Consider the following 27095-nt stretch of genomic DNA (forward strand, 5'->3'; position numbering starts at 1 on the left):
GTTACTATTTGTCTTGTTGATGATAGCCATTCTAACTGGGGTGAGGTGATATCTCATTGTGGTTTTGATTTGCATTTCTATGATGATTAGTGATGTTGAGCATTTTTTCATATGTCTATTTGCCATTTGTATGTCCTCTTTGGAGAAATGTATCTTCAGGTCCTCTGCCCATTTTTCAATTGGGTTGTTTGTTTTTTTGTTGTTGAGTTGCATGAGTTCCTTGTATATTTTGGATATTAGCCCCTTATCGGAGGCACTGTTTGCAAAAGCTTCTCCCTTTCACTTGGTTGCCTCTTTATTTTGTCGATGGTTTCTTTTGCTGTGCAGAAGCTTTTAAGTTTCATATAGTCCCATTCATTTATTTTAGCTTTTACTTCCCTTGCCTTTGGAGTCAAATTCATAAAATGTTCTTTGAACCCAAGGTCCATAAGTTGAGTACCTATGTTTTCTTCTATGCAGTTTATTGTGTCAGGTCTTATGCTTAAGTATTTGATCCATTTTGAATTAATTTTGGTACATGGTGACAGACAGCTGTCCATTTTCATTCTTTTGCACGTGGCTTTCCAATTCTCCCAGCATCATTTGTTGAAGAGGCTGTCTTTCCTCCATTGTATGTTTTTTGCTTCTTTGTCAAAAATTATCTGTCCGTATTTATGGGGGTTTATTTCTGGGTTCTCAATTCTATTCCATTGATCTACATGTCTGTTTTTCTGCCAATACCATGCTGTTTTGATTACTGTTGCCCTGTAGTACAAGCTAAAATCAGGGACTTATCTCCATTTTGTTTAGTTCTTTTTCTGGATCTTTGTTCTGTTTTCCTATTTGGGACATATTTCTTTGTCTCCTCATTTTGGCTGCCTCCCTGTGTTTGTTTCTATGTGTTAGGTAGGGCTGCTATGTCTCCCCATCTTAGTAGAGTGGCCGTGCCTTATACAATAGGTGTCCTGTGGGGCCCAGTGGCATTCTCTCCCTGGTCACCTGAGCCAGGTGTTTGAGTTGTGCCCTTGTGTGGGCTGTTTGTGCCTTCCTGTTGTAGTTGAGCCTTAGTTGATGTTTGTACATCAATGGGAGGGATTGACCCTCAGGCTGATTGGGTGTGAGGACTGCCTGTGACTGCAGTGGAGGAGCTATTGTACAGAGGCTGGCCCTATGAAGCAGGATTCCCTTTAGCATGGCTCTAGTGTCTGTGCAGTGTGTCTTTGTAGAGGTTGTTGGGTGGTGCTCTGGTGTGGTCTAAAGCTGGCCAACTGGTGTGTTGGTTCTGGAACCTCTTGGGAGGGGCTCTGGTCCAAGCCAAGGTCAGCCACTGCCTGTTACCACTTGGTATGAGCTACAGAGTGATCTGAAGCTGGTTGTCATTTGTGCTGGGCTTGAAGGTGCTTTGGAGAGGCTGATCTGATAACTGAGGCCAGCTGCCACTAGTGCAAGGTTTTGAGCTGCTTAGCAAGAGGTATGGGACATGCTGAGGCCAGATGCTGCTTGTTTGGGGTTCATGAATATTTGAGAGATTTTAGGAAAGTCTACAGCATGAGCCAAGATAGGTTATTTGTATGGAAAAGCCACTGGAAGAGGCTTGAGTGGGCCCATAAGTTGGGAATCATGGGGGTGGGTGGGAATGGAGTGAACACTGTTAGCCAGGTCAATGGAGACTCAGATATGGTGCCTGCCTACATCTGCACACAGGATGCAGGGAGGGGGGAGGGTTTAACAAAGGACCAATGGCTTCTGTCAGCACTTCTGTCCGGGAGAAAGCTGCCCCTCCAGCCCTCACCCTGCAGCCAGACAACTGAATTCCTCCCCTATATGTCTCTGGCACCTTTCATGCTGCTGCCCCAGAGCTGGAGCTCAGAGCAAGTGAGTCTGTTAGTGAGTAACTTCATTTATGGGCCGTGTAAGAGGATCATCTGGGGCTCCAGCAGCCTTACATCTCACTCAGCCACAATCTCTGCTGGTTTTCACAGCCAGAAGTTATGGGGACTTCCCTTTCTGGCACTGGAGCCCTGGGATGGGGAGACTAATGTGGGGTTGGAACCACTTGCTCCTCAGGTGGGACCAGCACAGCAGAGATATTCCTCCTGATTTTCAGCCGCCACATGTGGGTGTGGGCCATATCCATCAGGGTCTCCAACCCTCCTACCAGTCTTAATATGGTTTCTTCTTCTTTATATCCTTAGTTATAGAACTTCTTTTCAGCTAGACGTCAGGCAATTCTCAATGATTGTTTTTGTATAGTTGTAATTCTGATGTGGTCATCAGAGAGACAAGCACAGCGTTTCCTAATCCACCACGTTGACTGGAACTCCTCATCAATCCATTTATGGTTCACTAACAAAACCCGAATATTGGAAGGGGAGCAATGTACCCAACCAAAAAGGACAAGTCTTAGGCTTGCTTGAGGACAGGGGTAACTATGGGAATGTAAACTGAAGGCATTGCCATTGTGCAAGGGCTCCAGGAAAACTCTTTATAGGGGTCTGAATTGGCAGGAGCCCTTTTGTCTTCCCCTCTCCCTCTTCTTCCTGCCTAGACTTTGTGTTGGCTGTGTTGAGACCTAAGGCAGCCTTGGAGGACCTGGCAAATGTAAGCTAAATGATAGGAATATTGGGACTGAAGATAAAAGGAGTATAGGTCTCTGATAATATCCAGGAGTCACCAACATAAAGTCTGGATTGCCTCCTCCTGAACTCATGTCATCATGTCACACAGGACAAAAATAAATCCTTTCTTGATTAAGTCATTATATTTAAGATCTCTTATTTGCAGGTGTACACAGTTCCTATTTAATATAACAGCCTTATTATTAGTGAATTTGAAGAAGGCTTCTGACACAAAATCAGTAATAGATTAGTCTTAAGTTGCTTTTCCATTAATAAGAACAGGTTGGATAAAGCAAACACTGTTTTTAATCGGACCTTTTTGTGTTTTTTTTTTAACAGAAGTATGTATTTCCTAGATATTCTGAAGTAGAGGAAAATTTAACAGCCCCCAAAGGTGGCAGCTCCACAAATTTAACCACATTTTTCTCAGCAGCCATATAAATACTTACTAAATTAAGAATCTAGTGAGGGGACAGTTGGATAAGTGTCATTAGTGTAACGAGATCTTTGTATTTCAATTCCTGAATTGTCCAACCAGTTTCTTCCATAACTACTCCACAGTTATGAGCTTAATCTCTAATGAGCAACACTGGTAGCAAAGAAACCCCAGGAAAGAAGATATGTTTATTCAGGACAAAGATACACCGTAGTTCATACAAAAAGGGGACTTGACTTCTTCAGAGAGTTGTGATGAGGAGAGAGATTCTGTCTGACAAAGTTATCCCCATGTGGCCTTCCTGGAGCCAGGGGAAATTGGATTAAGTAGTTTCTGGTGGCCTCATTGAGGCTAAGATTTCAATGATATTTATTAACCTCCTTTAATCATGTAATCATCTTTCCATTTTATAACTTAATTTGTATCATTTTAAGATAATGGCCTCTAGGGTGTGTAGAGCCAAAGCTAAACTATGACCTTAAAGAGTCACTTCTTCCCTTGGTCAGTTATTAAATGCTGCCACTGACAATTCTTTCCCAATGACGTGAAGGGAAGAGATGTTCACAGAAACACTTATGCCACATCCAAGGCAGACAGGCAATGTTGCCTTAATCTCCGTATTTCAAAATAGCATGCTTTCTAAGGTTCCTACAGCTGGCTCAAAGACGAGTATAAAATATTTAAGATGAGAAGACACATTTTAAATTAATCACTGTTTAGATACCTTAAAGGAACGAAATCTTATGCAAACTATTTCATTCAGAACAATCAATATACATCAAAAATAACATTCATGAGTGGCCAAGTGGGAAGGAGTGTGAGGCAACTCATTAAGTCCAGTAATAGCATTCATTTGTGTAATCTGAAAAAAAGAAATGCAAAAGTCCATCCTTAAATGGCCAGTTTCTCCCCCTCAGCTTTTTTTTTTTTTTAATTGAGAAAATAATTTATTTAATTGTAAATCAGGGATATTTTTTAATGTTTAAGAATGACTGTTAATGAGATCTTTGGTTAGTCCATTTGGGATTTAAATTTAAATGAATATTTTTAAAAAATCAAGATTCTCTAGAAAGTAAATATCAGCCCTTTGCTATATTCTTTCAGGATAGATCATTTCTTTGGTTTAGGACTTAAACCACTAACTTCTCCTACTCCAGAATGGATCCCAGAAAAGGTGAGTTACAGAGAAGCGAGAGTCCTGACACATGACTTCTTTCTCTTTAACAAAGTACGCTTCCGCAAGGTTTTTCTTGGTTTTGTTTTGTTTTGCTGGGTTGTGATATTTTTTGGCAAGAAGTGAAAAGTAGAAGGCACCGTACAACGGTGGAGAAAATGTACTTTTCATTTTATCACAGAAACCCACTGTACTGAACATCAAGCCAGGGCAATGGTTCTTCAAAAAAATCACTTAAAAATGGAAAAAATTCACCTAAACTGGGACACAAGCAAAATATAAACACACCTGCACATATATGTAAATGTTGCCTCCTAACTTCCTTTACACTGAATTGCTTACGTTTAAATAATAAGAGGATTTCATAACTTCTCTTAGAGAAGGGACTTGAATATTAAGCTGTTCAGTCACGAGGACTGGGTCTCCCATTGCCACCCCCTCCTTCTGATATAAAATCAATTAGCCATTTTATCAAATGGATCTGGCTGTTACACCCCAGTACTACAGGTAGGACAGGCAGAAATGGAGGTAAGTTGAAGGGAGGGCTTTTCCTCCAATCCACCCCATGATGTCAGCCCTCCAAGTGGGCCATGATAGGCTGAGGGACTCTGAGGGTTGGAGCAGGTGGCAGTGGGACTTGCTAATAACAGATTGCCATGAGGCCCAGGTCTGGGAAATGCCTCTTCAGTCCACTGCAGGCCTTTGTCTTCTCTAATACCATCCATCTCTTCTGGCCAGGATTTGAAGACACAAGTGGCAGAATCTGGCAGACTGAATGTGATGTGGGCAAAACAAGAAGCATCTTCATTCAAGTCCCCCCCCCACCCCCACCCCGTGCTCTGGTTGTCGTGGGATCGAGGAGGCTGGAGACAATCTACATTGTCCTCCTCCCATTCAACACCTGGAGCCATGCTGCATTTAAGCACCAACCCCACTTCCTCTGAGGTGGCACTGCTCCCACTCTTTCTACTCTCTCTTCGCTATTTAATGGCAAACTCACTTTGAGGCTTTATTTTCACTTCCTGAGCACTTGCTGGCCCATTCAGATTCCCTGTGACTCTAAACATTCATGATATCCACTGAGAATCTCCACCAATCTTCCACCAGAAGCCCAACAACACTCAGAGAGAAAAGCACATGGACTACAAATGGCCAGAAGCAATCTGTTATTGAAATCATTCAAGGATTGCCAAGGTAAACTGTGTCCTCAATAAGAGTTCTGCTGCAAAGCAAGTCTGTGTTGCTGCAGACTCAGCAAAGACAAGAAAATACTGAAATCAGGGGAACTCCCCACAATTGTATCTTGTTGCCGAACACTTCCATTAGCACCCTTTCCTATAGTACATTATCTAGCATATGCAGAGTTTTCCTGGTTTTTCCTTTGCCTGTGACCCCCCAAAAAAAAAATTTAAAAAAAAAATTGGGAGGGTGGTTCAGCTGATAGTTTTTCCCCCAAACCATGAATAGACACAAAATCACTGGGAATGCACACCTGATTACCATAGGTTCATTCTCCCGTACCACAAGGCTCAAAGTTACAAGGAGGAATAGATTGTACTTGCTGGGTTAGTGTTCCATTAATTTTTTTTTAAGTTAAATTTAAGTATTACTTTTCTGAGATAGTAGCCAGAATAATCCTCTCAAATTCAAAAAGCTACTGGCAAAATCTAAAGTCAGATTTTATTTCTAACCAAATAATATTCTTTTGTCTGCCAAGCTATCTAGACAGTCTTAATACCTGAAGGCAAGCCTATATGATAATCCCAGCAATATTCTGGGGATAAGATTTTAGTGGGTTTGTTGAGAAGGACATACTTGTTTAGGTGGCTTTCGTCATGCCACCTGGCTTCTCTGTCATTTTTCTTGTCCTGGAGGAGTCCCTTGAAGCACTCCTGGTGATGTTTAGGACCTGAATGGGGGTTCCTCCAAAAACGGCCCCATGATAATAAAAATCCTCCTGGCCCAACGGAATGTATGCTGTGGACGCCTTCCGCCTCTCATGCTGTGGATGCCTTCTGCCTCTGATACCTTGTTAGGATGTACCTTGTACCACCAGGCCTGATGCTGAGCCACGACTGGCCCAATGTCTCTACCCCAAAGGTGTCCTGGAAGAGCTGGCCCACATCCATGAAGAAGAGGAAGTTGACCTCGTGCTAGATGTCAGTCACGATGTGCTCCCCAAAGGTCTTCATGTCATGCTGATGTCCTGCCCCCTCTTCTCAGGCTGGATCTCAAACACTCTGAAGGAACCCAGAGGACCTAACTCTATCAAAGGCAACCTGGACACGTCATTCCACTGTGATGTAAAACAGGACTTTGTGGCCAGCCATGAAGTGCCTGTTCGCAGATGTTAAGAGCTCCTCCAAGTAATGCGCAATGTACCTTCCGGTAGCAAAACCCGCCTAACCCATGGTAATTTCCTGTTTGCCACAGTAATTTTATAAGATGGCTCTGTTGTAAGTGCCTTCCCACACAACTGGCGCCTTCCATCCGGTCACTGTCACAACCCCTGGGCATTTCTGTGGATGAAACCAGTCCGACAGCTGAAGCTCCTGTTCATTGTCTTCCTTCTGTTGTCCCTTGTCTTTGTCTGTATCTTCTTCCCCTTGGTGATTGTGGGTTCCATTCTTAAACCACCTCAGAAACCACCAGCCTTTCTGACTGCCGTTGTCATCAAGTTCTAAGTTTTTTGAGTGATACATCCACAGGAAAGAGCCTTTTGGGCTGTCGATATATTCCCGAAATACAATTACAGTTTAGACAACCAGCATTGACAGAATCACTTTTCTTTTGACATTATGTTCTCCTCATCATCTGCTTCTTTCCCCTCAGTAAAACGCAAAACCACAAAGTTCTATTGAGCTTCGTTCTGCAGAAGGAGGAAGGGCTGGGAGGAAGGGAAGGTTCTGTGGTCCAACTCCTGATCGCAGAAGCTGGGCTCACTCGGGGCTGGACAGCGCCTCTGCTCCCGGCCTCAGCAGCGCCCTTGGCTGTCGGGACAGCAATCGCGCAGCCTCCACCTGAGCCGGGTGGGGTGTACCGCCTGCGCTCTGGGGGGCTGCCCAGAACTCCATCCTGGTTTTTTTGTTGTTGTTGTTTTCTTTTTTTTAATTAAGCATGTAACTCAATCCAAATTATTTTTCCAATTTTTTCCATGCTCTACAAAATCATTGGTTACAGAAAGAAAATGATATCCTTGAAACTTCTGACAATTGTGCTAGGACAAAAACTAAATAGGATTTTGTCCCGTTTCCTTTGCTTAAATTAGTGTGTGAGCATGTATGTCCTTTCCTCATCATTCCCTATGCTCAGTCTTGATGTCAGGCCTCTGTTTCCTCACACTGCAGCCAATAAATCTGTTATGAGCTCTACTGGTATATGCAGCCATGCTGGGTAGCTACCTTAAAAATTCTGAGCTCCATGAGCATCAGCAAAGATTTGCTCAGTTTAAGCTAAACAAACAGAGTTAAAGAGAATTTTTTGAGGTTGGAATGGGCCCATCCATTGCCACTGGACTAGGTACAGACAGGTACTAGCTAGAGTCACATTTATTGGATTAGTGAAAACTACTAGTTGCCAGGGCAGAGGAGAGGGAGCTAGTGTTAATCATGGAGTTCAACAGTAAGAGCAAAGTTCCTTGCTCCCATGAAAGTTCCCATCTTGCCCTCCCCACAATTTTAGAAGGCCATATCCTAAGCATCAAGGTCAATTTTAAAATGTGAGTAACATTATGAACTAGGCATCTAGACATTTCAGACGTGCAGAGCCAGTGAGAAGCAGAAGGGCCACTGCAACTTTGGCTGTCGTGAGATCAAAACAGATGGAGTGTGGAATGGGACATGGCCCAGTCTCTATCCACACACCATGCATACCTTCTAAATCCACAATGGCACACCGAGTCCTTTAGCTTCTCAGTGTCACCTCTGATAAACCTACCGCAGGGGAAAATAAGCCCACCTCAGGGAAATACAATCTTTTGGTTATTGTTATTTGTTCTCCTTCAGAAAATTTATGAAAAATATCACTCCTGGATACAACAAGCATTGCAAGGGAAGGGACTGATACGCCAAAGAGGAGGCTGGTTTGAGGGGAAAAAAAAAACCAAACAAAAAAAACAACTCAGGATCTGAGAACACAGGCACAACCTATTTAAATGGCCAGTTCATCAATGTTGTTAAATTGAGATGGGGAAATTATCGGCTGCCTACAGAGAATTTCATCTGCAACATAGATGTCAAATTGGAAAATCATTAAAATGGCTTCCTATGACTGCCATAAACTTCACCTAAGGAAAACTGGAGTCATTTCCTGACTTATGAAATCTAAATATACATGTATTTCGTCTTTGGCTTGTTATGGACTGTGCCAGCTTTGCTGGAACTTTCTGTAGATCTGTGTTTTTTCCTCTCGAGTGCTAAGCACATGAGAAGAAGAATAACACAAAGGCCTGGTCAACAGCCACTGCAGCACTTGGCATCTGACTAAGGGAGAATTCTCTTAGAATTTTTCCTCACAAGGCCAGACTCCATGTACATGTGCACATTTCTGTCATATTGAGATGTGAGTCTAAGCAAAGCCCAAGGCTTCGTGGACTGACAATTTGTCTCCCTAGCTTATGTGAGGACATTTTTATAGGGGTCCTCTAGGGCCTTATCACAGAGAGGTGGGGGTCATTTAATCCAGTTCCCCTCTCCATCAATAGCTTCACATTTAGAGTTCTGGTGTTATCTCCAAGTGAAACTATACTTATGGATGGTGAGAGACACTGTAAATATTGAAAAAATACTACATGAATGATTTAACATTAGTTGTTCAATGGAAAATTTGTAATGCATCACAGTTTTCCTGTTTGGCATCTGTACATTCTTTAATGCACTGGAATCCTCAAAAAGTGGAATGGCCCAGTTGGCCTCTGTTACTGACTTTTTAAAGGCACACAGAGCTACAAATATGTAATAATGAGTATCTAACATATATTGTCAGGAATGTAAACCTTACATTTTCATTAGGAATCACTTTTATACAAAATATTATTCAAATGTGCATAGGTCTATATAGAATAAACTTTTTTTTGCTTCAAATATAGAGTGCAGAATTATGTCTGTTTCATCATTTAAAACACTAGAAAGTACATGAAAGAATAAGACTTACACAGAAAAGGAGAAAAGATGAAACTCACATCAGTTCATTTTTCCTTTACCAGTCAATCAGCAGATAGGATAAAGTGCCATTTGTCTAATGTTTAGTTTTATGATTTTAGATTGTATGTACTCTGTCCCCATTGGATGGATAAATAAGAGCCCACTAACTGCATTTTGCTCTTTTTACCCTTCAAACCTAACAGGGAAATTAGCTCATACATATTTACCACCCAATATGGTTCCATTCCTAGTTATCTGCTTTGATATTCAGCAGAAGTTCTAAATTGCTCACTTACCAAGCTGAATGACACGTAGAGCTGAAATAGATCCATTAATGAATTATTGTATTGCTGAGGTCTACTGAGAGCTACCTGATTTTAGGATTAATGGCAGAATAAATCTTAAGAGGAAGGCCACTATATTTTAATTTTATGTATATTACCTAGTTCAGCAATATATTCTAACACTGGTTTTGCTGTAAATATCTCATTACTACTAAGTATCAAAGGGAGTTCAGAAATATCCACCAATATACATCATGTTGCAGCTTTAAATAAATTTAAAATTTAATTTACACTTTTTAGAATAGAATAATTGAGCTCATTTACTAGAATAACACTTAACATGAGCAGATGCGTATTATGATTATAAAAGCATGAAAGAAAAGTCCCTTCACTTTAACTGGAATTGTCATGTATAAATTTTATAGTTTATATTTTCCTTTGGAGCAGAAATAGCTCCAAAATATATTAATAATTGCTAAAACGTTTAATTTTGAAAAAACAAAAAAACAAAAAAAACACAAGATTTTCATTAAGGAAAAACATCCGTATCTTGTAGACATTTTTCTACTTAAAATATCTTCTTTATAAAGTACCTAATATTTAGTCTCAATAACATTTCAAAATTAAGCCAAAATATATAATTCACAATATTTAAGCTAAATCATCAATATATTATTTATAATGTTAGAGAAAAACAAAGCTATCTCTTTAGAAATAGTAAAAAAAAAAAAAAAAAAAAAAAAAGAAAAGAAAAGAAAACCTATTAACTGTTTTCCCACATTGAGTTTTAAAAAGAGGAAGCATAAATGACTCTTCTGATGGTCCAGAGAAAATGTAAGTGATGTTCTCTATGCACAACAACACAAAGCACTAAATTTCACTGCAGCTAAATGAAGATGGGATGGGGGCCAGTGAATGCAGAGAGGACTAGGAGTCCTGGTCTTCAGCAATCTTCGCGCTGTGTGCATTTGAAGGAAAAAGCTCCAAATGTAAACATGATGTATCTTTGGAAGGTGGAAATATGGGTAACTTTTTCCATTTACCTACATTATCTTGTATTTTATGAGTTGACTAAATTGAATGGAAATCAGCCATTTTTCCTAGAACTTCTATTTTGTTCTTTTTCAAATCTCCTTGGTTTTTAAATAATATCTTTGGGGGGTTGATTATATTTTCAAGCCTTTTTATTTTTTAACTGATATGTATTGATGGGTAAAGCTAGAGCTTCAACAATACAATACAATACAATACAATACAATACAATACAATACAATACAGAGACCTCAAGAATCAGGAGGTGTGTATCTTTTACCAGGTCTCAAAGTGAATGGTTCAGCCCATTCAGACACCCAGATCCCATCTAAGACATTGCTTCTCCACCCTGTAGGACACTGTCAGCATGTATATGGTTAAAGCTGGGTTGTCGCCCATCTGGGCTCCTGCCAAGTGAGAAGTGGCAAGAGGGGGCATCAATACACATCACTTCTGTTCATACTCCATGTGTGTGTGAGAACTTGACTACATGGCCACACCTGACTGCAAAAGTAGCTGGGAAACAGAGCCAAGCTAGGTAGTCATGTACCCTATACTTCTATTACCCTGGATTGGATGAAAATTAATTTTATGACTAGCTAGCCATCTCAAACACAACAGGAAACAAAGATTTTATATTATGTGCCCAATATAGCCAACAGCAAAGTCTCTACAAGTCTGATTCGGCTCTCTACTATTTATCCTGTTTTTCACTTATTATGCCACGTTTCCTTTTGTATTTTGTAATTTGAACTCTAAGTTCTATGTTCTATGGGATATTACTTGTAGGAAGGCTTTGAAGCCCAGGTTGAAGTCGCATTTTTCTAGGGAAGGGATGTATTTGCTTTTGCCCACCAATCCTAAATAATTTTTAACTGAATTATTCCTTGTTGATCTCTTCTGGGCAGTGAACTTATGTCCAGCTCTCACCACTCTGAGATTGCAGCCCTTTTTGGTTTCACCTTCCTGGTTCCTGGGCTTTCTCTGCAGGTTACATCACACCACGAAGCCATCAGAGTGGAAGCTAATGGATTGGTAGGTACCCTCAAAGTGTCTTGGTGCCCACTTTCCTCCGATTTCTTGTTGTTACTTAATTTTTGACTTCTACAGACTCCTTGCTCTTGTACCAGCTTTGAAATCATTTAAAATTGTGGGAGTTTGTGTGTTTGTTTGTTTGTTTGTTTGTTTTAACCAGCATTTTAACTTTATTATTGGGAAGATTGTTTGGGGTTTCTGGTCTTAGATAGCATCAGAAATGGAAGTCCCAAACACCATTTTACATGACAGACAGACAGATAGACATATATATTATATACATATATATGTATATTATCTCTCTCTCTATATATATATATATGCATATATAGATATAGATATATATATATAGAGAGAGAGAGAGAGATAATGTACATATATATATGATTTAAGGAAAATCATCAAAAGAATATGAGAGCTGAAATTACAACCTTAGAGTTTCACTACTAAGTCTTACCTGTTGTGTGACCATACTCAAAACTCTGACTTCTTCATCTGTAAAATGTGAAGAACAATAGCCATCTTATCCCTCTCAGTGAGTTATGGTAATGATCAAATAATAAAGAGCTTTGCGAATTCTCAAACAATATTGCCAGTTGAATTAAGACCGAGAACCTTACAAGCTTAAGAACATCCATATGTCAATAGGTACAGACACGCTAGAAAGCCATGATTTACAAAGCTCTTTTCTTGCTATCTTCCCCAGGCTCTGCCCCTGCTGAGCTGGCCCTTGAGTTATTGGTTTCACCTGTGAACAGCTCGCAGCCACTGCTGACTTCATCGAATATCTTCTTTGTACTTCCATCTGCATTTTATGTGAACTCTGGAGCGATTAGTTGCTAATATCAACAGTGGTGCACGGTCTAGGAACATTTATTGCTCCCCTGCTTGGCTTAATGTTTCTGACTTGGTACCATAATATTATTAATAGTCACAGTGTACAATAAAAGAAAATTAAGTGTTTATTTTGTTTAGGCTTTAGCCACTTTACCTACAGCCTTTTTCCATTACATTTGCACATAAATGAGCACACACTACATTTTTTAGATGCAAATCAGGTTTTAACTTTGCTAATCATATAGTTTCCTTTCTGGTAGTCTTCCAGGCTGGCTTCAGTCTTACTCCTAACGCATGAACATTGTAGCAAATGAAGAAATGGCCATGAGGTAGATGTTTGCCCTTTTGTGATTCATTAAAATCCAATATCACTCCAAACATTCCTTTGCAATTCCAGGAACATATCTATTAAATTCCAGGCTGAAGTCAATTGTTCAATTGTAGATCATTTTCCAATAAATAGTTGGGAACAATTGCCGTGGAATATGGAATATGGAATCAAAGACATGAAAATGACTTCAAGGGACCCCACTTCTCAGCAGGGGAAAAAACCCAAAGACCTGAGACATTTAAATGGGCATTCACTATCAATGCTAGGAATTTATTCCACATTTTCTGCTCTCTTCACCACCTCCTGCCCACTTCCTTCTAAATAAAGTGTTTGTTCTGCCTTGAAAAGATAAATTAATATTTTACATGGCAAGAACTCCTTTATTCCTTGGTGGGGTATTTCTAACTTGATTTATATGATGGTATTTAAATGTTTAAAAGCTTTTGTGAGGCAGGTTTTCAATCGATTAAAGAATTTAGTTTCCCTTGAGGTTCCTGCATCAGATATTACCTCAGAAGGCTTACTTCCAGAGATTTATGATCCAATCTCTTCCTCCTGTTAACCATATATTTCAGTGAGCATCCCAATGGACCAATCTTGGGGATTTCAGCCCAGCATCGTCATGTGGAGTGACTACACAGTGTTGAGCCCACATTTCCCAATGCCCCATCAGTGGGTTCTGGGTCAAACCATGCTTTGGTCTGCTCACCTGGCAGTTTACCTGAGACCTTGGGGGCTTCTGGGAATATCTCACAGGCTCAACAAACAAGTTATTCTGAGCAGGAATATAGAAATACAATATTCTGAAAGAATCTGTATAAAATGAACTAATGTAAAATCCAAGGTAGATAACTCAAAAAAAAATGTGAATAAACTTTTGTACAACACTTTGTAGTGTGGAAGGCATTTTTCCTCAATATTCCCTTTCATCTTTACTACCAAGGCAGGCATTATGATGATGAAGATTTTATTGGTGAAGAAACAGAATCAGAGATGTAGGGGACTGATTCAGAATGTAGACTCGGGTCTATTGGCTCCAAGCCCAGGCTCTTCCTTCCTTAGCAGGTTGCTTGGACAGCCAGCAACACTTGGCAGTTTGGCCCCCAACAGGACTATCTTCTATAGACTTCAATAACCTTCCATACCTCCCTTCATGGCATCTTCCCAGTAATATTTCAGTGTATCAAGACTCACCCTTGTATCATCTCCTTGGTTTTGGAATTTTATCAATAACAGCCATATACACCACTACCTCTGCCATCTCCTTTTCCAAAAGTTACAAAGATGGACATAACGTGGTGTTTTGGAGGACTCTCTTTGGGAGAATTTTCAATTTTACCATAGGATTACCTAAGATCCAATTATAAAATCATCTAATTTCCTGTAACCAATAAAACGTATTTGTGTTTTTGATTTTATGCCTTGTTTTCAATAAAAGTATTTTCACTGCAGTGACATTCTCTCAGCATTTCAGTGCATTTTTCCTTTGTTGTCAAACAAAGGACTCTAAGTACTATTAGGATAGTCATAGTTATTGAAGTTCACCAAAGCTTTGCATTCTCCTTAACCCATGGGACTCATCCTGAAAAGAACAAGACAGCAAAAAGCCCTTCATGAAACACCTGGTCTACGTGACCAGCCTTCAATCTTGCCAATCCTCTTCCTTAGAAGAAATGGCGTTTCTTTCTAGTTATTCAGTTGTTTCAAATTCAGTCTGCCTTTGAAAGGAACCTAGTGCTAGTGTCATTACCTGGTTCTAAAATCAGGGGAAGTAAAAACCTGGGCTGGAAGGGAAAAGCTTCCAGGCAGGGGGAGACTCAAGCTGTGCTTGTTAAGGTATAAACGTTCAGAAAATTCCACCTTTGATGACCTGAAAGAGTTTTATCAGGACCATTGATGTATCAGTTATACAGATGACGTGGGTTCCTCTAATGTTTTTTCATCATAGGTTAAACTCCTCATTTGTCAACCTTTCCCTAAAGTACCACTGATAAGATACTACTCCTCTTCCCTTACGGCTAGCCATCTGCCGTCCTGCTATCCCTTACGTAATCAGGCTGCCACTACGACACCCAGGACATGATGTAAGCCTTGCCTGCATCCCCTTCAAAGTTATCTTTCTTAAGTCTCAGACTTTAAGACCATAAGTTATGCTTTAGTTTGGAATGTAGCTGGTGATAAAATTTTATTGTTTCCTCCTTACTTCAACTTACTTTTCACGATAAAGAAATTGAATAAACTTCTAGAAATAACTGTAATATAGCAACATAAAAAAATTCTGAGAGCAAAGATAAAGTCAACCACAATTTCACCATCTAAACGGTCTTACTTCTACCATTTTAATGCACCAAACTACCCTTTTTATATGTAATTTTACATAGCTGTGATCACCTTCTACACAAATAATACATACTTTTAAATTTTACTTATTTTCATGATGTCATAAATATTATGGGATTTATAACTATCATTTCTAATGCCTGTATAATTTTCCTTTAGATTTCTTATCAATTATCTTGCTATCAAACATTAGTGTGGCTTTTTGTTTTTCTCATTTGAAAAGTCCTGTGAGGGACATCTTTGTGCACATGGATTTTCAGTCCTTTGGTTATTTTGTAAGGATTGATTATTGTTCCTTCTCCCTTTTATAAGTTCCTCTTCCACCAACTATCCTTTAACAATTGGGATTCTCTTTGGTTTCATGAATTATCCTCTTTTCACATTTCTCTTCTCCCCTAGATGAGCTCATCTATAATCAAGGTCTCACTTCCCAAATTATTCTCCAGAACCCCAGACATATGTCTATTAACCCAGCAAAAATATACCAAGTAATCCCCACTGTATCCTCAAAGATTTTCCCAGATACTAGACACTAACTTCTCCTAGAAATTGTTGTACCCTCTGGGTGGACATTCTCAGGTAATGGCACCCCCATCCATCCAATGTCTTAGGTTAGCAACTACACTTGGAATCTCCTCTCTCTTTCCTCCACATCCAATAGATCTCAAGTCTTCCTCAGTGCTGCCCTAGAAATCTCTTTCACACCTTGGGTTGCTTCTCTCACTGGCTCCCACATGGCCACTGGCTTAATCCAGGCCTTTATCATCTTTTGCTTAGATGATCATTGTCTGCTAATTGGTTTCCATACTAACAATTTCTCACCACTGCAACCAGTCTAATCTTAAACAAAGCTCCCCAAATTAAAACTTTACTAGATTTTTTAATATATATATATGTATGTATATGTATATATGTGTATATATGTATATATATGTGTGTGTGTGTATGTATATATATACATATAGATATACACATATATGTGTATATACATATACATATACATATACATATAACTTATAGCATTGTCAAACTTTAGCATGCTTCAAAATCACCTGGTGAGCTTGTTAAACCAGAGATTTCTGGGTCCACCCTCCAGAGTCTCTCATTCACTAGGTCTGGGGTAGGACCAGAGAACTGGCCTTTCTAACAAGTTCCCAGGTGATGCTGATGCTAAGAGTCTGGGGAAACCACACTTTGAAAACCATTAGTGTATAAGATCATATTTAAGTTTCTAACTATGCACATTTTAAAATCTGGACTCAGCTTACTCTTCCACCTTTACTTTGCAGAATTGGTCCAGTGAAAATTACTTTCCTGCTATACTAAAACTGCCAACTGTGCTCAGTTCCCATCTGCTTTCAGCTTTGCCCCTCATTGTATATGGCTGCCTGAAAAGCCTCACTCATACCCAAGTTTGCTCTTCCTACTGGCAAACAACTACTGCAAAGTTACAACTCAAATATGTATCTACACCAAGTAGGTAGGAAAAATTCATAAAGTGAGAAAATGGCAACGGAAAAGAGTTCTGTATAAGGAAGCAGCCTCTAGCGACTTCCTATCTATTATCCTCCTGAGGCTATTGCCAAGGGAGGTTAGATTTTTTTCAAAAAAAGCCAGAATTCCAGATTTCTAAGCAAAATCTCCAGATTCTTAGATATTGGCAATGGATCTGAAACCATGAAACCATATGCTGGCTGAATTTAACCCATTGTCCATAAATTTGCAAGTTGGTCTTCTCATAACTGAGCCCAATATCTGTTCCTCAATGCACACATTCATGTGTACACACACATACAGGGTGAGTAGCACTGTCCTTTCTGTTCCTATGGCACTTTGTTAACATTTATATGAAAGCATTCATTTCAATTAAGCTATTTACATAAGTGTTACTCCCACCACAAAGTAAGAAGCTCAAGAGGAAAACCTAGGTCTTATGATTCTTTTATTTCCAAATGTAGTGTGCCCAACAAATATTTGAAGGGCCAAAAGAAGAAAGATTAACTGAATGAACAAATGAAGGCAAACTCTCCTTTTTATGACAGGGCATATAGTATTTTGTCACACATGTCATGAGTCCCTTTGTTTGTACTTCCTCAGTGACATGCTAGATTTCCCACAATGAAACATCCAGATTTCAGCCATGCTTTCAACAGATGTCCAAAAAAAATGTTGGTCCACGTAATCTAACATAAACGCTGGGATATTTGGATCAAGCAGCATTATCTCGGCCTGTCTTTCAAGAGGGATATGATGGGTGTGATGGATGACAATGACTAAAAGCCTCAGCATTCCCTTGTCATAACTCCAGGTAATCTGTCACATGCGTGCAATTAATCACAGCATTTAGAAATGGGAACATGTATACATCAACCCAAGAGCCAGCTGTCTCCCACCTATTTCATCCGAAACAAAACAAAACAAAACAAAAAGAAACAAAAAAATTCTCTACTGTGCCTGACAGCGAGGAAGTCAAACCCAAAAATTCTTTATCTTCCATCCATGACTTTCTTTTTACTCCTGGAGTTGTCCAGTCTCCTTAACCCACGTGTGATTTGAGAGCCATCAAATATAAAACTAAGATTGAATTTAACCAGAGAGTTTCTGGAGCCCTGAAGGTCTTTTCCCAGTAAGAAAAAGGTATCGTCAACAGTGCCCTTTGATTCATTCTTTCAGCAAAAATAACACTCATTGCCTAGTGGAATGCAAAGTCAGGTTTCCCTTTCATCTTTTACTAAGCATTAAAGCATGAAGGAAAAACACTTTACAATAACTGTGGTTTTCTTCAGTTATAAAATATAACTTCATATAACCTGTAAGGCTTTTTATTAACCAAGGTTCATCAATTCTAATTGGGGTGCCCTTGCATTGGAGAGGCTCATGCTGATTCAATTCTGCTGACAAGATTCTTCAGCTTTCAGAGCCCTTGTCAGTGGTGGACGGGTCACCAGGCAGCAGGGGGCAACCCCATACAATGCCTTCTGTGCCTTCACATTTTAGTAGAGGAGCTAATCTCCACACTTTTAATTTACTCTTCATTCTTTCTTCCCTTAGAGCCAATGATATTAATCAGTATAAAAGGGGAAAAAATGAAATTAACAGGTAAAATTATATTTTAAAATGTTTAAATAGAGCCATCCATCTTGAGTTTGCCTTCCCCCATTCACACTGAATAGCCTTCATGCTCTTATAGAGCACATTGATTTTTATATTACGAATTAATATTTTCTTTATGAAAATACATCTGATTTCCCGGATCCTCCCATATATAGTACCTAAATCAATAAGGTAGTGCTGATGATGCTGTTATAATTACCTCTTTCTGAACACTTTCCCATCATGAGCTAGATGTCAGGCTAGAATTCATGCCACGGTCCCCCATTTGAAATTTCCAGGCTACCACAATAGAATCTGCCCAGTCTTGCTCCGGGCAACCTTTCCTTCCTTCCTCTTTCATTGCATAGCTTCAAGACTCTTCCACAAAGCAGAGTTTTAATTATATATCTCCCTTATGGAGAAAACATAAGGTTGATCTGAACTATCCTGGGCAGCAATTAAACACTTTTTCCAAAGCTATTGAGCAATATGACCCTAATTTTACTTTCTCAGAAGAGCGGAATGGAGAAGGGAGCTTTGACCTTGAGTCCAGGTGTCCAAGCCTAGTGACCTAACTAGTTGGCTACTTCTACTACAGGTTCAAGGTCAATGGACTCTGACCATTGCCCTCAGCATGCAATTGGAGAGCTGTACCTTCTCCTTTTGATAACACCTTCTTGGCTTATTTATTTCAGGTTGGACATTCTGCTCTTTCTCTTCCAGGAAAACCAAGTGACTACTGATGCCCTGCGTGTGACTTTTACATATCTTCCACTTAAGTACTGAGTTGTACAGGACCTTTACATGGCAGTGTTTTCCATAAACATTCTCCTATTTTTCAGTTTCTCATGGGGTCTACATTGTACCTTTAAAAATAAAGGGAAAATATGGGCCCCTGCAAAAAGAATCAAAAGTTCAGTATCTGGCTTCCAACTCCCTTTCTCTCTCATATCCATCACCATGAATGTCACCTGGCTGCAATCATGCCAGCAAGGCCCCGGCACTTTATCCCTACTTTTGCACTATTACATACACAGGCATTCCCAACACCTCTCCTTGACATGGTTCCTTACAGTTTTCTAAGAAACCTCTCTTAATAATGAACTCCTCAAGGGCAATGACCTTTGCTTTCTTTAAAATGTTCTTCAAAAGAAACAAACCTGGATTTGGAGTCAGTAACTCAACCATTTCCTGGCACTGGGCACTTGAGCCTTTCTATTCATTTCTCTGAGGCTTGGTTTCTTATCATTAAATGCGGATAATCATGCCACCTGCCCTGCAATCTCAATAGGCAAAACTGTGGGTGAAGTTCATAAAAATTATTGTCTGCCAGAGCACTATGTAAACCGCCACGGCTCATGCAGTTGCTCTAATAATTATGCTCAATAAATACTGCAAACACATACACCAGCAAATATTTAAGGTAAGACAGTGGTTTCACGGCTCTCACTATAGTCAACTAAAATGCATTGCAAATTTTCATCTCTTTTCTACCCTCATGAAGAAGACGAAGTCTTAAACACAAATGCATAAGGTTCAGGCTTTACACTAGAAATGTTTAAAGAACTCCTGGCCTAAGATTTTGTGAAGGTGTGCTGAGGGCGGCAAACTGGAAAATCCATGCCTTGTCTAAAGCGGGGAGCTGGTACTAGGTCCAATGAATTGTACCGCAGAAGTGTGAGCCAAATATTTCAAGAGAAGCAGCAATTTACATTTTTAAATGAAATATCTAGTTTGTTAAATTGTTGGCCTTTAAAATTCAGTTCTTAAATGTATAACGGTCAAACACATCATTAAGGGACATGCCCCATGGATCACAAGAGTTTGCAACCTCTGGCACAAAGTTGTCAACAGTTGAGTTTATATGAATAATCAACAAGTATTCCTGAGCCCTAGTGAGAACGAATTCTGAACCAACTTTTTAGGGGAATATTCAAAAGAAGTATAAGGCATGGTCTTTGTTATCAAAGCAGAGGAGCAACTAATTATTCAATGTCTAACATTTATTCAGTTACTTCACAGTTCACTTTGATGTACTCCTTGCGAACTTATAAGGTGATTACTACTATACTCATCATACTGATGAAGTAACCAACGTATAAGGAGTGATTATCCAAGGGAACATAGCATAACCAATACATTGTAGAATAATAATTTTAACTGTTCTGGCTACTGTTACATCTCATGTTTCTCTACCATGGAAAAGAACTGGATTAAACATTAAAGACCTAGAGGACAATTGAAGTTTAAGCTGGGTGGTAGTGACACTGTGATAAAACTTTAGAGAAAGGAACACACTGGTAAGGAATAAATTACTCTGAAAGACTTAGTGGAAGATGTGGGTCTTGGGGTAGGTAAGATTTGGACAAATGGAGAAGGAACAGCATTGATGAAAGCCTCAGTGAATATGAGTAACTTACCAGGTTGTAATAAAGTTCTCTCTCGCTCTCTCTGTCTCTCTCTGTCTCTGTCTCTCTGTCTCTGTCTCTCTCTCTCTCTCTCTCTCTCTCTCTCTCTCTCTCTCTCTCTCTCACACACACACACACACACACACACACACACACCACCCTCCAGCATCACCGAAAGAATATCTATTGGTTTGCTTGACTCAGTCAGTGTTCCTCCATCTTTTGGTAATAGCACTCTATTTTTGTTTTTCCTTGGCTGTTTGTCCTACCGTCATTCTGTTCTGGAGTTTCACTAATGCTGTAGCTACAGCCACTGGCACAAGGGCACACTCAGACATGCAGAACACTGAAAGTAAAAGGGAGTTAACCCCACAGAGGTTACACGACTAGTGACGTCCCTTCAATCTCTTGAGTAGGTGATACTGCTCTTCAGAAGGTGCCAGACAGACTGACCACCAGCTACCCACAGTGGTGGCCATTTCAATAATGCACCTTTAAATGGTTTTCCCCTTCTTCTCTGATTCATTCTTGCTTTTCCCTTACTCTTAGCCCCTGGATTCAGTTCCCAAATGAACCGCCTGTTCCAAACCATTGGCTTATGCTCTGCCTTGGGGAAAACCCAAGTTAAGACAGCTCTTCACGTTGAGTTTCCCAGTCTGCCCTCTTACCTTTCCAGGGTAAATTATTCAGCTTTTACTCTGATGCTGACCTATCCTCCACTCTTGTAATAACTCCCTTGCTTCACTTGTACCAGCTGGAATCTATTTATGTTCCTTACCACCCTAACTGATTTTAAGAGGACCCACATTATAGTGTTATATAATAGAAGGGAATTTCTGCACATATGAAAGTATAGAAAGCTTGCTGACGATCAGTGTGGTTATTGCTCTAGATGGCAAGACATTTTGAAACATTAATAGTATTATCAAATGGCTCTTGGAAAACTAACATTATGGATGGGCTGTACAGTCATCCTGCAAGTGACCCATGGTGTTTCTGCCAATGCCCACACCTGGCATGATGAAGTGCTAAAATCCAGAGTTTCCTTGATAACCGCCTGGGCATCTAAGACTAAGACTCCAGGGGATTTTATACCTTCTCTATTAGCTCATCTACCACCTCTCCGAAATCATCACCTGTTGTTATTTCTCACTTAAGGTCCACTCATGTGATTAAGTAATCCTTGGAGGAAAACACAAATTATTTTCTACTTCTCCAGGTGAGGAATTTGTAAACAGATGCAAGTGGTTTCCCAAGACACTATCTATACACTAAATAATACCACTTTCCATTTTCATGTCAAATAAATGGGTTAGATTCCTATTAAGTACAAGTCTATCTATCTATCTATCTATCTATCTATCTATCTATCTATCTATCATCTTTCTTTGCCCCTATCTCTAATCTATCATTATAATTGCTGAGTGGCTCCAAAGGCATAAGTGTAGCCTTAAAAAGTGTCCATGTTTCTAAAACCAGCATCTGAAATTGCAAATCAAAAATCTACATTATTATAGGGCATCTGGTGCTTGTTAATTCTTAATCTGTTATCTTTTACTGTCATGATTTCTCCAGATGTCTAAGTCTATCTCATAAGTTAATGTTTTACATAAATGCCACTAAAGAATTGTTGAGACAAAGTTGAAACTCCTTGGCTCTCAGCATTCTCTCCACACAGGAGCAGTCTAAGTCTAGCTGACCAAATGCCAAGATCATAAAAACCCACTCACTGAGAAACTTGCAAATGAGGCCAAGATTCTCCCAGCCCTAAATGGGTGTGTGTATTTCACACTCTGCTAGGTTTATAAAATAAATAATGCTAAGAAAAATCCAGCATTTTACTAGACATTAGTAACTTTTTGGGAACTTTGGGGATATATATATATATATATATATATATATATATATATATATATATATAATTTAAATGTGAGCCTTTTATCCCCTAAAATAGAATCCAGAACAACAGGCTTGTTTTTGAACAATGAGCTTAGTTTTGAACAATGGGTTCAAAAATAGAACTTGCCATTTGGAAATTTTCTAGAATGGTGGCTTCCAAATGTAGTCCATCACTAGAATCACCACAGTGCTATTAATAACAAAGAAGATTCCTGGGTCCCATCCTAAAACTACTGAAGCAGAATCTTTGGCAGGTAGACTGAGTTTCCCTGGCGATTCTGATATTTGGCCAAGTTTGAAAGCCATGGCTAGAGTCTCGAGTCTGAACATTAAATGTCACTCTAGCAGTTAAAATTTTAGGGCCTGCGATTATAATTTTATTATATTAATTTCCTTTGGATTTATGTTTTGGAAGAAAAGCCTGGATGGAGAATCATTTGGCTTTAATTTTGTCCAAATCCTCCGTTTTGGAAGAGTCCTTCAAAAAAGTTTAGAGAGACCTTCAAATGACCAATTTGCCCACCAGTCAGTCTCCTGACCCTTTTTTGCTATATATCTGATTGCTGTTCTGTCAGAACTGCACCTCTAAAAGGACAGGCCTCAGGGGGAGATGGGGAGTTATGTCTACCCTGGCTGAATCCTCAGGATTGAGTCAGAAGGCTGAAAAGGACCAGGAGACCACCTGGCTTCTTTCCTGTCTTCATGTGGTTGTGCTTTGCTTCTAGGAATTTCGAGGCAGGAAGAGTTCACTGCTGGCGCTCCAACATCCTGATAGTGAGTAAATCCTTCCACTGGACCACCTGGTGCTGCCGCCGAGTTGACAAGTCCGAATCCCTAATGCAGGGAAAAGACGCCTTTGTCCATACCTCCCTAATGTATGCCCTAGAACCAAGAAGCTACACTTAAAATGATATGAAAGGGTAGATTATAATCCTAATAGGAGTATAATACCATAAAAGGAACTGTAGACTGAGTTAAGAAATCTAGATAGTAGTTTCAACACTGCCACCAACACAATGTACAAAATCATTACATTCTGTGGTTTTGTTTCTTCATCTGCTAATTGAAGAAATGAAACCCTTTCTGGCTTGATGTTGTATACGTCTATCATTCCATCATCCATTTACTCCCTCATGGAGGCCTTCAATGAGCCACTTAATGAGCTTCATGCTGAGTGAAAATAAGGAATGAGACAAACAGGCTCCCTGACCACAAACAATATACTCATAAGAAAAAAAGACAAATATTGAACAAACAATAAATAAGTATGTAATAACATTGATATTATTTCCATGGAGGAAAAAATGATAGGTCATTTTGTTTGCTGTGATTCCTGTACTCTAAAGGAACCATTTAGCCTGGAATCGTTCCTCCCCTAGACAGCACAACTGGCCCTCTAACTCACTGAAGTGTTGAATGGCATATGGCTGGTGTATCCCAAGAATTCTCCAAATGGACTGATCTACCCATTACCATGGAACTTTTGGCAGCTTATAGATGACCATATTTTTGAGGAAGTACAAGGTGTGATCAAACAATACAGTGAATGTTTAAATAATAATAAAAAATTACAGTAAAAGACACATTGCCATTAATACCCTTTAAAATACTCTCCCTCGCTTTAAATATTCATCCTATTGTTCTTGCCACTTTCTGAAGCAGTTCTGGAAGTCCTCTTTCGTGAGTGTCTTTAGTTGTGCTGTAATGGCTGCCTTGAAGTCCTGAATTATTTTGACTTTGGGGAAGAGCCAGAAGTTGCACGGTGCCGGATCTGGTGAATAAGGTAGATGAGGACACACTGTGATGTGTTTATTTGACAGAAATTGTTGTACCAGAAGCGATGTGTGACATGGAGCATTGTCATGATGGAGGATGATTTATGGCATCCTTCAAAACACACCTTCTCTCTACCATAACTCATACCCGACTGACTTCACCGAACAAGTTGAAACCTATCACACATTGTTACTAAGGTTTGACACGCTGCTTCCTGTACTGAAGATCCCTGCCTTTCCATTGTGGCACTCGGCAGTAGCATTCACCATATTTTGTGATCACAATGGAAAGGCTCTGTGTCACACACGGCTTCTGGTACAGCAATTTATGTCGAATAAAAACATTATGGGGCAGCCAGTTAGCTCAACTGGTTAGAGTGCGTGCTCTTAACAACAAGGTTGCTGGTTCGATTCCCACATGGTCCACTGAACTGCGCCCTCCACAACTAGATTGAAGACAATGACTTGAGCTGAGCTGCCATTGAGCTGCTGGTGGGCAGCCGGACGGCTCAGCTGGTCAGAGTGCGCGCTGTTGCTGTTAACAACAAGGTTGCTGGTTCAATTCCTGCATGGGATGGTGTGCTGCACCCCCTGCAAATAGACTGAAAACAGCTACTGGACTTGGAGCTGATGAAAAAACACACTTACCCAATAAAATTAAGAAAAAAAATTATGGTATGTTCTCATCCACCTCATTCACTAGATCTGGCATCATGTGACTTCTGCTTCTTCCCCAAAGTCAAAATAACCATGAAAGGAAAATGTTTTGAATCGATTCAGGACATCAAGGCAGCCATGAAAACGCAACTAAAGACACTCATAAAAGAGGACTTCCAGAATTACTTCAGAAGGTGGCTAGGATGATGAGATAAGTGTGTTTGAAGCAAGGGGAAGTGTTGTTTTATTTTTTTTGGGGGAGGGGGATTAATGGCACTGTGTCTTTTACTGTAATATTTTTTTAAAATTTACCCATTCACCATAATTTGTGATCACACCTCATATCCACATTTGCTTGCAGAATTATATAAACATCTTCCAAGAAAATCAATAAGGTCTCCAAACTTTAGAGACTAAAGAGACGTGGCCCCAGTGTCAGTGTTATCACTTGGATAGGAACTATTACAAAGGTCAAAGTCATAAATTTAGGCCCATTAGCTTCACTTAGGAAAAGTATATCATGACCACAGAATAAACTATTAACACTGGCTCTTCTCTCAAGCATGGGTAGATTGTAAAGGAACCCAAACCCAAAGGTATGTGGACAGCTTGGTCAAATTTTTTCAGCAGTGATAGGAAATATCTTCTGTGGTACCCTATTTGCTGAATACTAGGGTAGGGGGATTAGCCTCAAATTAACAAATTCCATTAATGAACTATTACTTTATACTGGAGTAGCCCTTGTAGCTTTCAAAGGTGTCTTCATGTCAGTTGCCACATATGATGTACCCAACAACTCTGTGAAGCAAAAGAGATGATGTATGATGTCAACTGCCCATATGAGAGAAGAAAACTATGGATTGATGGTGTTGAGAGAATCACTTCCAAATCATGTAGCTAACCGGCAAAGACGCATAAGTGTCTGTGCATATACATGAATATACACATGTGTGCACACACACAGACCACAAGTCTGTGTCTATACCAAAGGGCTATGTAAACACTGGTAGTGACAAAGTCCAAAAAGAATAGATGGCATGACAGAGAATACATAGACTAGATTACATAGACGAGAATAGACGACAGTTAGTCTCTGATCATCCTATAAAAGTCCATTGCATTCTTTCTCAGAAAGCTGAGTTGCCAGTGACTATACTAGATGGCAAAGTAGGTAGATGCCATGTCTTCTTTACTTGTTTGTTTTTAAAGAAAAAAGATCTTAGGCAAGACCCCTCAGTTCTCAGTTTAATTGCATTTGAAATTTTTCATTATAATGATGAAGACGATGATGATGATGATGATGATGACAATGATTGTTTTCAACAGGAGCATCACCATCATCATCATTTTTATTATTTTGAGGGGGATGGAAACTCCAACTCCAACAATATGAAGGTAGCCACATAACAATGATGACAAGCATTTGTTTCGTCATCTGAGGTACATTATTGGCAATCCCTCGTGTTTATCTGAAATTTTAAATATAAAACTTTCTGAACATACAGTCTCAAACCAAATCAGAGCCTACAGATGGGTTAACATTCAACACAGGTGAATAACAGAACTTGGGTTCAACCAGTTGAATTGACCTCATTTTGTATCAGAAATTTAGATTCTATAACTGGTTGAGTAGTGGATTCTTAAAAATATCATTTCCTCTCAGCAAGCATTTTGATCCAGCTAAATAGGGTCCAGCATGATGAAGAGCCCCTTATTGTTTTTGTTCTCAATAAAAACAATTAGTAATCTATTCATTAGAATCATTGATGGACACCACTTCATTCAATAAGTCATTATGTTTCCTGTAACTCAGTCTTCCCACACTTTTTCACAAGGGCAGTCATTGGCTGGAACTCTCTTTGGTGGAGACAAACCCTTGAAGAAACAATCACCACAGCTTTTCTGAACTGCACCTTGGAAAACACAGCCCATCGTGCTGCAGGGGTGAGAGGCAGTACCCAGTCGTGCATCTTTGAAAGCACGGCTTAAAAATAGCCCAGGGTACTTTCCTGTTTGGAGAACTCAGTAACAGCTGTTCATAGCCCACATTTCTTTC

General features: G+C 39.6%; 1 protein-coding gene and 1 pseudogene across 1 annotated transcript in view; both read right to left on the reverse strand.

Moving 5' to 3' along the window:
• Positions 1–27095, reverse strand: part of NCKAP5 (NCK associated protein 5) — a 971300-nt gene that overhangs the window by 730121 nt on the left and 214084 nt on the right. The window lies entirely within an intron of this gene.
• LOC141567897 (N-acetyllactosaminide alpha-1,3-galactosyltransferase pseudogene) lies at positions 5881–7281 on the reverse strand (annotated as a pseudogene).

This window comes from Rhinolophus sinicus, linkage group LG01 (genome assembly GCF_036562045.2).
Source record: "Rhinolophus sinicus isolate RSC01 linkage group LG01, ASM3656204v1, whole genome shotgun sequence".
Lineage (NCBI taxonomy): Eukaryota > Metazoa > Chordata > Mammalia > Chiroptera > Rhinolophidae > Rhinolophus > Rhinolophus sinicus.